This window comes from Cucurbita moschata, unplaced genomic scaffold (genome assembly GCF_002738365.1).
Source record: "Cucurbita moschata cultivar Rifu unplaced genomic scaffold, Cmos_1.0 Cmo_Scf00080, whole genome shotgun sequence".
NCBI classification, from domain to species: domain Eukaryota; kingdom Viridiplantae; phylum Streptophyta; class Magnoliopsida; order Cucurbitales; family Cucurbitaceae; genus Cucurbita; species Cucurbita moschata.
This window is the reverse complement of record NW_019268596.1, coordinates 54,081-68,067: the sequence shown is the minus strand read 5'-3', so window position 1 is coordinate 68,067 and position 13,987 is coordinate 54,081. Positions and strand designations below refer to the sequence as shown.

Sequence of the window (13,987 nt, the reverse complement as noted above, 5' to 3'; positions counted from 1 at the left end):
AAGATCGTTGATGGAATCGATGCAATCGATGCTCCCCTGGATGGGTTGCCAATCAAAGACCCAACATTTGATATTGACTCTTTTGAAGAGAGAGCCACACAATCTCACAGCTTTAAACGTCGCGGTAGCCCTGAGAACTCTAACACACATAGGGAAGGACGTGTCGAAGAGTTAGACATTAAAAAAAAGATTATGCTAAAACTCTTCAGCGATCTAACTAAAGACTTCAGGGCATCTACACCAAAAATCCATTGTCGTCCAGCAGTCAAGATTTCTAGCTTTCACCCAAGAGACCCGAGTTCGATTCTCGGCAATGGAATATTATTTTCTTATTTCATTTTATTTTACAGTTTCTATCTTAGACTAAAAAGACTTTTATGAACTTTGTTAGAGTTATGTTATAGATATTTTGTTCAATTTAAAATGGTTAATGCGATAATCCAGTCGTTTTTTAGGTCTCTCTTGTTGAACGACATCATGGTTGAGATGAGCAGGTGATTCAAATGGTTAATGCGATAATCCAGTCGTTTTCGAGGTCTCTCTTGTTGAACGACATCATTGTTGAGATGAGCACTCGAGTGAGTTTGACAAGTTGGGCTGTAGAGAACCACACCTCAAGCCAAGTTCATGCGGGCTTAACAAACTTAAAATCCAAGAACACAACCCTTTAAATGGAAACTGGGATGCTAAGGAATTAAAAAGCTTTATTTTTTACGTAGAACAATACTTGAAGGTTACTGGAACTTGCTCATAGGACCTAAGAGTTACGTTGGTCGCAATGCATCTCACAGACGATGCAAAACTATGGTGGCGTTTGAATTTGAATGGTATAAAAAACGGGTCATGCACCATAAACTCATGGGAAGACTGTTGATGGAATCGATGCAATCGACGCTCCTTTGGATGGGTTGCCAATCAAAGACCTGATGTTTGATGTTTACCCTTTTGTAGAAAGAGTCACATGATCGAACAGCTCGAAACGTCGCGGTAATTCTGAGAACTCTATCACACACATGAAAGGACGTGTCAAAGAGTTAAACATTACCCAAAACATCATAGTAAAACTCTTGAGCGATTAGACAAAAGACTTTAGGACAACTACACAAAAAATTCATTGTTGTCCAACGGTTTGGATATTTGGCTTTAATTCTCTGAAATTGAATATTATTTTCTTATTTCTTTTTATTTTATAGTTTCATCTTTTGTCACCAATTATATTTAAACTTTACCTCATTTTCAGAGGTACTTTAATGGTCAAGTTCAATAGTATCTTAGATTAAAAACTTTGATGAACATCGTACCTATGTTAGTGTTATGTTATAGATATTTGTTTCAATTTCAACAAGTGGTGTTGAGGTAATTCAAATGGTTAATGCGATAATTTGGCTATTTTAAAGGTCTCTCTTGTTGAACGCCATCATGGTTGAGATGAGCACCCGAGTGAGTTTGACAAAGAGACTCGAATTTAAACTTTACCTACGTTTGAGAGGCACTATAATGGTCAAGTTCAATGGTATTTTAGATTAAAAGGACTTTTATGAACTTCGTACCTTTGTTAGTGTTACTTTGTACCTTTGTTATTGTTATGTTATAGACATTTGGTCAAGTTCAACAAGCGGGATTGAGGTGATTCAAATTGTTAATGTGATAATCCAGTTGAATAGTTACAGGTTATCTCCAAGGTCTCTTTTATTGGATGCCAACAAGGTTGAAATGATTGAGATGAGAACCTGAGTGAGTTTGCCAAGTTGAATAGTTACAGGTTATCTCCAAGGTCTCTTTTATTGGATGCCAACAAGGTTGAAATGATTGAGATGAGAACCTGAGTGAGTTTGCCAACAGGTGCAGTGAACGTGGAGAGATTAAACATGTGACATTGAAATCTTTAGTTTGACACTCTCCCAAATGAACACTGATTCATTATATTTTAAAAAAGAAATAATAATCGACTAAACCATAAGGTGCAATGAATGCAAATCGAACACAAGACCTTCCAATATTCAATCTAATGCTCTCCCAACTAAGCCATCCCAAATAACATAAAAAATGAATAATCAACTTAGTCAACCTATGCCAGTTATAATCACTAATTTTGGAAAGAATAGTCAAATTATGCAAATGTGAACCAAGTGCGGTGAACGTGGATCGAACACGTGACCTTCAGATCTTCAGTCTGACGCTCAGTTTCATCAGTAAATATATTTTCGCTGATTCATTGAGATATTAAAAAGAAATAATGACTAATTTTTAGTCAGGTTATGCAAATAGAAACAGGTGCGGTGTACATGGAGATCGAACACATGACCTTCAAATCTTAAATCTGACGCTCACCAAACTGAGCTATCCCCGCTAACATTAAAAATGAAAGTTTTTAAGTAAAGGTATTTTGGCTAATTAATTGAAATTTTAGAAAGAAATGATCACTAATTTTAAATTGAATAGTCAAATTGTGCATCCATGGTTCACGTGGATCGAACACGAGACCTTCAAATCTTCAATCTAACACTCTCTCAACTAAACTATCCACACTAATGCTAAAAATGAAAATTCATCAGTAAAGGTATTTTCGCTACTTCATTGAAATTTTAAATAGAAATAATCACTAATTTTTAATAAGATATTCAAGTTATCCAACTTGTATAAGGTGCGGTGAACTATAACACGTTATGTATTTCTGATAATTCATTGAGATTTCAGAAAGGAACAATGACTAATTTTAGATTGAATAGTCGGGTTATGCAACTAGAATCAGGTGCGGTGAACGTGGAGATCAAAACGTGACCTTCAAATCTTCAGTCTGACGCTCTCCCAACAGAGCTATCCCTGCTAATATTAAAAATAAAAATTGATAAGTAAAGGTATTTTCACTAATTCATTATGTTGAAAAAAGAAATAATCACTAATTTTAGATTGAATAAACCAGTTATGTTTTTAGATTGTATAGTCAGGTAATAAACTTGTATTAGGTGCGTTGAACGTGGATAAAACACATGTGACCTTCAAATCTTCAGTCTAACAATCTCCCAACTGAGCTACTCTTGCTAACATTAAAAATGAATATTCATCAGTAAAGGTACTGGGTATACTTTTGGAAATTTAACAAAAGGCAATAGTATTAGACCGAGATGCTAGATTTAAATCTCGCTTCTGGAAAATTCAACAAAAGGCATTGGGTACACAGTTATAGTATGACATTCCACCCATAAACAGATGGTCAAACAGAAATGCTCAAGCAAATATTGGAAGACATATTGAGGGTATATATGATGGATTTTGCAGGAAGCTGGGATAAGTACCTATCCCTTATGAAATTCGCTTATAATAATACTTGCCAAGCCACCATACAAATGGCCACATACGAGGTTCTTTATGAACGAAGATTTCGATCCCCTCTCTTTTTGGAAGAAGGGGGGCAAATGACAACTATTGGGCCAAAGCTGGTGCAAATTACCAACACCGCAGTCCAGAAGATTAAAGTTAGGATACAAACTGCACAAAGCCGAGATAAAAGCTATGAAGACCTAAGGCACAAGGACATGGAATTGTTGGTAGGGGATCATATATTCCTAAAGGTAGCACCCCATGAGAAGGGTGCTCACGTAGGGTAAAAAGGGGAAGCTAAGCCTTAAGTTTATCTCTCCCTTTGAGATATTAGAAAGAATTAGATCTGTGGCCTATAGAATCCGGCAATGCCCAAACTTGTCTGCAGTACATAATATCTTTCATGTATCCGTACTATGGAAGTATACCCTAGATCGTTTGCACGTACTGGCTCATGAAACTCTCTTCTTGAGAGATGACATAACGTATAAAGAAGTCCCGATTCAAATAATAGACAAGAAAGTCAAATGACTGAGAAACAAGGAAATCTCTCTCGTTAAGGTCCTACAGAAGAATCATAGAGTAGAAGAAGCCACTTGGGAAACAGAAGGCAAATAAGAACCTTTTGTACCCTGACCTATTTTAGAATAAGCACTTTTGATGACCGAAAGTTTTCAAAGGAGAGGAAAATTTGCAACACTCAAGGTCTCCAATAAGGTAGACAGTGTATAATCCCTACTAGGTTGTATCTAGAAGCAAAGAAAACATTAAGAAAATGGTACTTTTTCTAATTTTTATAAACTTCCCGAATCATTAAATTTTTTTTAGAATAAGAATTACAAGGTGCTTAAAAAAGGAAGGATCCGATCGGAGAAGACTTTTCTGGCAGAAGATTCAGAAAAATCAAGAATGAAATTATAGAAATTCTAGACGTTTCAATGGTAGTGGAAAATCCATCTATAAATTATGAATTAGGGTAGACTATTAGGGGCAAGAAGCAATCTTAATCGAGTACCCAATCGAGAGATACAAGTTTTTTGTTTTGGGGTATCTTGTTCATGGGTTTACCTTGAATTTGAGAACTATAGTCCACTGTTCATTACCAAACTTGTTCCTGCACCTTCTAAATAAGTTTACCCATAAAATTGGTGAAGGAAAGAAGTCCTCAAAGTGCTAGTAGGTTTTCACACAAATTAGTCCACGTTAGGTTACCCTCTAATGTTTTCCTAAGCTAAAACCTCAACTCCTAAAGCCTAACCCATGACATTATGTATAAACCTAGGTTCATCAATAATCCATGTACCAAGTACCTAGAACTATGTGAATAACATGCTAAATAAGTTGCTAGGATCCATATCCAGAAGTAACCATTATTTGCATTACGATGTGTTCTAAAAGGCCTCTATTCCTCTTTAGGTAGGATGTCCTGCAATATGTATCATGAGCTGGATGTTATGATAGGCCTACCTTTCCCATCAGCTAAATGAGTTGTCCTGCACAACGATTTACCAGTAGGATTACATGATTATGACGACACCACTCATGTGTTCATGGGGAGAAAATCGAAGGTTATTTTAGGGGAAGGTTTTCAGGATCAGTATATGATACATGAAACGATGACCTCTAAGTTCTAAGATCCTGAAAACATAACAAGAAGTAATATCCTAACTTAAGGTCGCGATTAAGAACCTACTAGTAGGCTAATTACTAAGTTTTACTCACTCCATGTTTATTATTTTTTTTCAAGTAACTAAGAGTTGGTCGTGGATGAGAGTAGACTTTGGAGTGTGGGCCATGGACTAACTTCTATTTTAATCTAGTATTTTTTGTTCTTCTTTTGAGTCTGCTTCTTATTTTGTGTTTGTAAATATTTAACACCCAAAAAATGAAGAAAATTAGCTCCCATAACAATAAGCCACTCATGAAAGACCCAAAGGATAGAAAGGAAAAAAAATTAAAGGATTAAGCAAGAACAAAGGACTTAGTCAAGTCACTCACCCTAACAAGTGATTTCAAGGAGTTAAAGGCCTTTTGAGAAGGATGGGAAAGGAAAAAGTAAATGAAAAGGGCAAAAAAATCATTTTATCAATTATCAAGAATATTGCCGGATTTGTAATTCCTTATCTAGAAGGAATCTCAAGATTCAAAATAAGCAAAAAATGATAAAAAAGCGATGAGGAATTTGTAGAAAAATTATGGATTTTTCGAGAAAAATAATAATAAAATATTCGGAAAGTGGCAAATTATCAAAATACTCCTAGAAGAATGGACAATTACATAAATGTTACTATAATTAGAATCAAAGCATCTACGGTGACAATCCGAGCAAAATCCCTCAAACTCAAATTTCAACCATCGGATCTCCTCCAAACTTTGATATGATCTAAAACGAACACGCACGAATCATCACATCCAACGACTAGTATTCAAAGCCAAGGTCGGTAAGGATACGATCGGGTTGATATCTCTGAAAAATTATCCAGAAAGTTCGATCTCTTAATAACGAAGATTTTGGAGCTCTCAATGTCGGTTTAAGCTCCTCCTATACAGTCTTAAGTAGGAGCAACAATACGAAATAAGAGTCGAGAAAGGTCGATCCCCCAATCGAAGGCAATAAGCGTTTAGATTGTGGGTCTCCTACCCTCAGATTTCTTCCAAATTCCAGAGCAATCCTCCACCATTTCTCTTCAAACTTCTAAATAATGAAGAATCTGGAGCTCTCAATGTCGGTTTAAGCTCCTCCTATAAAGTCTGAAGTAGGAGAAACAATACGGAATAAGAATCGAGAAAGGTCGATCCCCCAATCGAAGACAATAAATGTTTAGATTATGGGTCTCCTACTCTCAGATTTTTCCAAATTCGAGAGCAATCCTCCACCATTTCTCTTCGAACTTAGTCCTACCGTTTCTCAACAAGATTACCCACAAGTTCTATGAAGGAATAGAGTGCTGAAAGTTTCTAGAAACCATTCCCCAAATTCAATCCGCCATTGAAGAACTTCAAGAAAAACTTGAAAATCCAATCCGAGGATACATGATGATTCCAATCAGTTTCTGCACCTCCAAGGAATGATTCCATAGAAGACCATGAAGAAAAATAACCTCGAGAGCGTGTCGGATTGATGGAAATAGGTTTCAAAATTAAATTGGGAATAAGAGTCAAATTTCTATCTACGATCTCTTTTCCTTCAAATTAAGGATTCCTCTAGCTTTAGAGGAAGAAGTTGAGTAAACTTGATGAAGGAACTACATAAACACAAATGGAGTAACATGAGATAGAAGTAAACATAGTAATAAAAAGAAACTACATAAACTTAAAGGAAGTGAATCCCATTTTACAATATAAATATTGTTCAATTGTAGCAAAGAAGTAGTTTTGAAAACTAGCCACTCCATATCAATCTATGTTTGGAAAACTAAAATAAAGAAAAATAAATAAATAAAAATATTTTTCAAAAACTTAGTTGGGTGTGAAATTTTGCTTAAAATTCAAATGTTTTCTTTTCTTTTCTTGTCTTTTCTTTTTTTTTTCTATAAAAGGATAAAACACATAATTTTTAAATAAAACAAAAAACAAACAACAAAACAAAATAGTTATCAAATGGGCCAAATTTTTAACATATCTATCCCAAAGGAATGCATGGGCTATGGTGGCAATGCTGCTTCAACTGTGTGATAGACTATGCGAAGTAAACATGACAATAATAGTAGCTTCTAAAGCACAAAAATATGTGGATAAATTTAATATACTGAGGTTGGATAAATTTCATATATTGAGGCGCATAAAAGATAGATCCACTACAAGGCATTTGGTCTAGTGGTAGGATTCTCGCTTCGTGCAAGCGGTCTCAAGTTTGATTCTCAAAATGCCCCCAACAATTATATCAAATTGAAGCATGCAATATAATAAGATTAGAAATAGGTTTTTTTAAACCTCGAACCAAGAAGTAATTCAGATGGATATTTGGAAAGAAAAAAAAAAGGAAGCTATATTTAATTATAATTTACAAGTGTCTTTATAACATGTTAATTGAAGAGAGAAAACAACAAGAATAAACAAACAAAGGAAATTTGTGTATGTATGATTCTCTTCGAATTTTGGAAACTGTGAGGATTCCTCTCCTTTCTTGACATAAAGACTTACTTTTTCGGGACTTGGACCATAAACAGTCATCTACTCTTACTCCTACTCCCTTCTCTAAGAATCAACATAGCATAATCATTCCATGAAGGCCAAGACAGTCTTATAAAAGAAGATGAGGGTACCCCTTTCAAATCATTCCATGAGGACTTGAGAAAGTTTTGTAAAAGAAGATGAGGGTTTCAGTTTCTATTGTAGAATTTCTATGTGAATAGAGAATGAACCATATTCTTTGGAGATAAGATAGAGCCTCGAGCCTAACTTCAAAGGCGTTACACAAATTGTTCTATGATATTTTTTCTAGGAACTCTTTGTTATGTTGTCCGCTGAAGGTGTCAGGAAAGGGACACAGATTCTCTATTGCACTGATCTCCCAATAGTAGTTTTACCCAGGTCATCTATCGTCACAACCATTTTAAGGAAAATGCGCCACAATAACCAGTGAACAATAATATTTAAAGAAGTTTCAGAGAGCGAGAAGAGGATTGTGATAGAAGTTGCCCTAGGTAAAACTTCTTTAAATGTCTTAGCCAATCATGACCTCATAATGAGGAGTCTCTTGGAAAATAATAACATATGGACAACAAATGTCTTAGCCAATTGTGACGGTCATGATTGCTCAAGACGTGTCGACCAAATAATCAGTAAACAATAACATTGTCCGAATAACCGCCTTGGACAACAAATCGTTTACAAGAATGGTTGAGACATGCAACATGCAACCACAGGCAACACGCCTTGGGCAATCATGACTGTGACATCTGCCCCCACACAATTTATTGGATGAGGTTGACTTTAGGTCTCTCGATGCGCTTCCAGCTGATCTCATAATGAGGAGTCTCTTCCAATCTACTACGTGCTGTTGAAAATCACTTCTCGGTTTGTTGAGTCTTCATGTCTTCTCTGTTCGTGTCTTTTCTACTTTCTTCGCTTGAAATTTTTTTCTTATTTGTATGACGTTATACCACCTGCTTCTGCTTGATGTTTTCTTGGTCGAAAAAATAATGTTTCAAGTTACTAACGTGGACAACAAGGTTAGTCCGCATTCATAATAGCAATTGGATTCTATATGATGTCTTCATAATCTTATGGATAACTTTAACTAGTCCATAGTATTTTCACACCAGTTTTTGGTTCTTGTTGCTTTGAACTCGAAGTTTATTTGAACTTAACTTATATGAACTCTTTATTTTTCTTGAAATTATTGTGGTTGACGCTTCCGACTAACCCTTCTCTTCATCCATCTAGATGATATTTCTGTGTGAACATGTGTTGCTTCAGTGGTTTGTTTCTGTCTCCCTTCTTTAGTATCTGACCTTGTTTTTGTCTCTTCTAGTGGGGATAAATCCATTATCTGACCTTGTTTTGCGTCGTGGTGTTCATGTAGTGGCAACAAGGTTTCTATTGAGGTTTGCTCACTCGAGCTCCCCTTTTCAATTACAACAGTAGCAGCAAGCTTAGATTCATCATGGCTATGATTCTTTCTCAACTGTAGTATCGACATCATTTTCAACCCTCTTGATTGATGGATGTTTTTCTGAATGATCATCGGGTTAGACTCCATTACTACTAGACATTTTGCTAGGGGCATGTAAATGACTTTGTGTTTAAGCAGGACATTCGTTCCTGACACGACGTCGAACTCATCCATTTCAACTATCACTAAACAATTTGCCTAGTCCAAGGCTCCAACTTGATTAGAGTTCTCATTGTGACTCTTAAGACAGGCAAAGCTTCCAATTTGACGACGTTCATCTTTCCTGTATCTTGATGCCAAAGGATGTTAAAATATTTTGCATCGGTCTCCATCATGAGTTGTGGGTGGCTCTAGAGTTGACAATGGTGTTCCTTACTACTTTGTGCTTTACCCAAACCTCGACATACATAATATATATATATATATATATATATTCATTTAACTATAACACATATGGTCCATGAAAGAATTGTAACTCTTATGCTCATTAATATTATAATGGCTACTACCTAAATTATAACCTAAAGTTGATAATTGATGTCCAATTAGCCAACCCTAAATTTGTAATCATTGTGGAGTGATTGAAATTACAATGGAAGTAGTTTAAACTCCTAGTATCTTAAAGGAAGTTGGTCTCTTCTAATAAAACACAAAGTTCTCTTTAATATCATTAATACAATTATGCTAGACATGAAACTAAAACTGCGTTCAATTTAACTCCATTTTATTGTCATCTTGAATGACGTGTAGGATATATTCTTGATTTACCTTGATATTTCATATTAGTTAAGCTTTTTGCAAAATCACAATTAGACAACAACAACGATGAACTTGGGTCTGTTTATTATTTTAAATAAAATTTCTTTCTCCATCTTATTCCTAATAACTCTGCAACTAAATTCATATTATGCTAAAAAATAAATTTTTTGGGTTGTAGTTTATTCGATAACACTTGCATATGATAACAATTCAACATTACATGCCTTACTTACAAGTAAAATACTAGACCATCAACTTTTTATTTTATAGTCCAACAACCGCTCAAGAAAATAGATTTCAAACTTGAGAGAAAAAAATATATTGAGTAGGAGTTAAAAATGTTGCATATTTTTTAGAAAGGGCATTTGGTCTAGTGGTATGATTCTCGCTTAGGGTGCGAGAGGTCCTGAGTTCAATTCTTAGAATATTCCTATATGTTCACTTCTAAAAAGACGAGCCTTAGAGGAAGCATAGTGTTGTATTATCATTTAATGATAATTCTTTTTATTAATATCATTTACTTGTGTACTACTCCACGATATATGTCTCAAATGGAATTATCGCAAACAAATAATTTAAAAGATATAATAATTGATTAACAAAGAAGATAAATGAATTAATGATAATACATTCCATAAACTACTTAATATATAATCCATAATAAGGGCATTTGGTCTACTGGTATGATTCTTTCTTTGGGTGCAAGAGGTCTTGAGTTTGATTCTCGGAATGTAGTTTAGTTATCAATAGGGTCTAACCCAAAGTAATGCACAACTTCAACTTATATAAATTTTATATATTAAGGCGCGGAAAATATATATACTAGCAACTAAGAATTATACTTCTACTGCAAAGGCATTTGGTCTAAGTGGTATGATTATCATTTGGGTGTGAGAGGTCTCAAGTTCCTTCTACCGCAAAGGCATTTGGTCTAAGTGGTATGATTATTATTTTGGGTGTGAGGTCTCAAGTTCGATTCTCAAAATGCCCCCAACAATATTATATCAAAATGAATTATGCAAGATAATATGATTTAAAATGTTGTTTTTAAACATTGAACCAAGAAGATGAGAATAGAGAATGAAACATATTCTTGGGAGAATAAAGATCGTCTTGAGCCGGACTTCAAAAAGACCATTACACAAATTGTTCTTGTATTCTTTCTAGGAACTTTTCAGTCAAATATTCTTGGGAGAATAAACATCGTCTTGAGTCAGACTTCAAAAAGACCATTACACAAATTGTTCTTGTATTCTTTCTAGGAACTTTTCAGTCAAATATTCTTGGGAGAATAAAGATCGTCTTGAGCCGGACTTCAAAAAGACAATTACACAAATTGTTCTTGTATTCTTTCTAGGAACTTTTCAGTCAAATAGATCATCTGTTGTCACAATCCTAATTGTTCTAGTATTCTTTCTAGGAACTTTTCAGTCAAATAGGTCATCTGTTGTCACAATTCTAATTGTTCTTGTATTCTTTCTAGTTACTTTTCAGTCAAATAGATCATCTGTTGTCACAATCCTAATTGTTCTTGTTTTCTTTCTATGAACATTTCAGTCAATAGGTCATCTGTTGTCACAATCCTAATTGTTCTTGTATTCTTTCTAGGAACTTTTTAGTCAAATAGGTCATCTGTTGTCACAATCCTAGAACTGTATTCTTTCTATAAACTTTTCGGTAAAATAGGTCATTTGTTGTCACAATCCTAGAACTGTATTCTTTCTATAAACTTTTCGGTAAAATAGGTCATTTGTTGTCACAATCCTAGAACTGTATTCTTTCTAAGAACTTTTCAGTCAAATAGGTCATCTGCTGTCACAATCCTTTTAAGGAAGATGCGCCGAAATAACCGATGAAGAAGTTTCAGAGAGCCATAGGTTCGAATCCTGTCACCTTGATGTGGTATTCTCAGGGGCCGAAGTGCAAAGCCCCATAGCCTATCCGTGGTCAGGAAGGCAGGCGAACCGCACACACTGAAAAAAAAAAAAAGAAGATCTCCTTTTCTATCACACGTAGAATTGTCATTCGTTTGTCTTTTGAAACCCCTTCTCTTATCAGTCATCAAACAGGTTTTTGGTATCATATATCGAGATAATTATTATGAAAAAGCTATTCCACTAGTGTGACTTAGATACCCTTTCTTTGTGGTATCGGTCATGCTATTTGAATAGCCTGAAGTCATCATAGCCTCTCCACCGGTTCCGAAGACTCCTTCGGCATCAATGTGCTCCAATGAAAGAGATCAGACCCTTTCCTGAACTAGAACCGGGCACAAAACGCCAAGGAGAAAGTCGAAAGCGAGCTCTTTTCGCATATACGCAATCTTGAAACCCAATTATCTCACGGACTGTCTCCTCAACCCCGGTGAGTATGAGTGCTTGGTAAGAGAGAATGTCGAATGAGAAAGAACTTCGATTACGACAACATTCGCAACTACCAAAGTGCACTAAATCTAGTAGAGATCTTCGACCTAACGATAATGGAACTTCAAGCTCATTTAATCAACCCGCTTTGTACCTTGTTGTTGACCGAATCAGATGCACACCAAGCTTAAATTCTCTCTCATTCACCCAGAAATGAAAGGAAGATCAGATCTGAAGTTTACGAATCGAAGAGAAAATGGATATGAGTTCTACACGCTTTCATTTTCAAAAGCTTTGCTTGCCTACGGTACTTTATTCAGGATGTGCAACAATACAGTCATCTCTCAGCCGTGTATAGAGAATTCCTTGATCATTTCCTTGGCGGATAACACAAATGAAATCGCTTCCCTGACCGCCTATCTTATGAGTCCATTCTTGTCTTGTCACAATCCTAGAACTGTATTCTTTCTAGGAACTTTTCAGTCAAATAGGTCATCTGTTGTCACAATCCTTTTAAGGAAGATGCGCCGAAATAACCGATGAAGAAGTTTCAGAGAGGCATAGGTTCGAATCCTGTCACCTTGATGTGGTATTCTCAGGGGCCGAAGTGCAAAGCCCCGTAGTCTATCCGTGGTTAGGAAGGCAGGCATGTTGTCCACTGTCGTCACATAGGTCATCTGTCATCACAATCCTTTTCAGAAAGATGTGCCCAAATAACCGATGAAGAAGTTTCAGAGAGCCATAGGTTCGATTCCTGTCACATTGTTGTGGTATTCTCATGGGCCGAAATGCAAAGCCCCATAGCCTATCCATGGTCAAGAAGGCAGGCGAACCGCACACACTGAAAAAAAAAAAATCTCCTTTTCTATCACACGTAGAATTGTCATTCTTTTGTCTTTTAAAACCCCTTACCTTATCAGTCATCTGTTGGGTTTTATGTCCTAAAACTCATAGTTTGTAAACAAAGATATATTCTATTTTCAATAAAGTTATTATTGATGTTTATTCAGTAAAAATTGTTATTGAATAAAGTGAACTTTACGATCATTAATCTAAATCCAATAAACTAAGAACACTCTGGCTATAGTATGATTACTTGAACTATATGTAGAGACATAAGAGTGGATCAAGTTCAAGTATATAGTCAAAATGATCTATAGTATAAGGATAAGGCTGAGTACCTTATTCTGGGGACACTATGGATGCGGCCCACTTTTGTATATGATATAAACAATGTGATCACTAAATTGTGCATGTGGAGACATGTGAGTGGGGGCGTCCTATGCAATGAGTATTGCATAAGATCGGACCATGAAGAAAACCACTCTCACTTTATAAAGTCGTTTACTGTTGAGACTGGTTTTCTTTTCATTCGATAACCTAGGTAACTCGGTTTTAATCCTGAGCTAACCATGAACTCCTGTTTATTCGGAATTATCCTTAGATTTGCATGGGTGAGAGTGGCTCTAGTTCACCGACTCAACAGGCCTCCCATTTCAGGGGTAAGACTGGGTGAATGGCTGGGGATGTGGGGTGCAAGACGGAATTCACTCCTACCCACTTAGGGATAGAAGAAAGGTAGTTCCCTTAAGCACTGACTCCAGGTCTTGAACAAGGGGCCCCACCCTCTCATTGGCCTGAGAGGGATTTGGTTTACTGGTTGGACCACAAACCAATTGTTCATTAGAGGATCAGTGAGACATAAGGAACAAGAAGTAACTTCAGGGGTAAAACGGTAAATTGACCCAGCTCTAGTTACGAACAACCTGTGAAGGATCGACTTACTAATCATGGTTATATCAGATGGACAGAAATATATAGTGAGGGGAGTGCAACTACTAGGCTATAGTGGAGTGTCCTAGTAGTTAACGAATGTTGGTTAACCAGGTTAATGAGTTTAATCGGTTAATCTTGGATCGTTGGAGCC

At 35.9% G+C, this 13,987-nt stretch overlaps 1 non-coding gene across 1 annotated transcript; it reads left to right on the top strand.

Annotated features, from left to right (window-relative positions):
- Window positions 1–10,056: 10,056 nt before the first annotated feature.
- Window positions 10,057–10,128, top strand: TRNAP-AGG. Its single transcript has one exon. It is a non-coding gene; the product is annotated as a tRNA-Pro (tRNA).
- The last annotated feature ends 3,859 nt before the right edge of the window (window positions 10,129–13,987 follow it).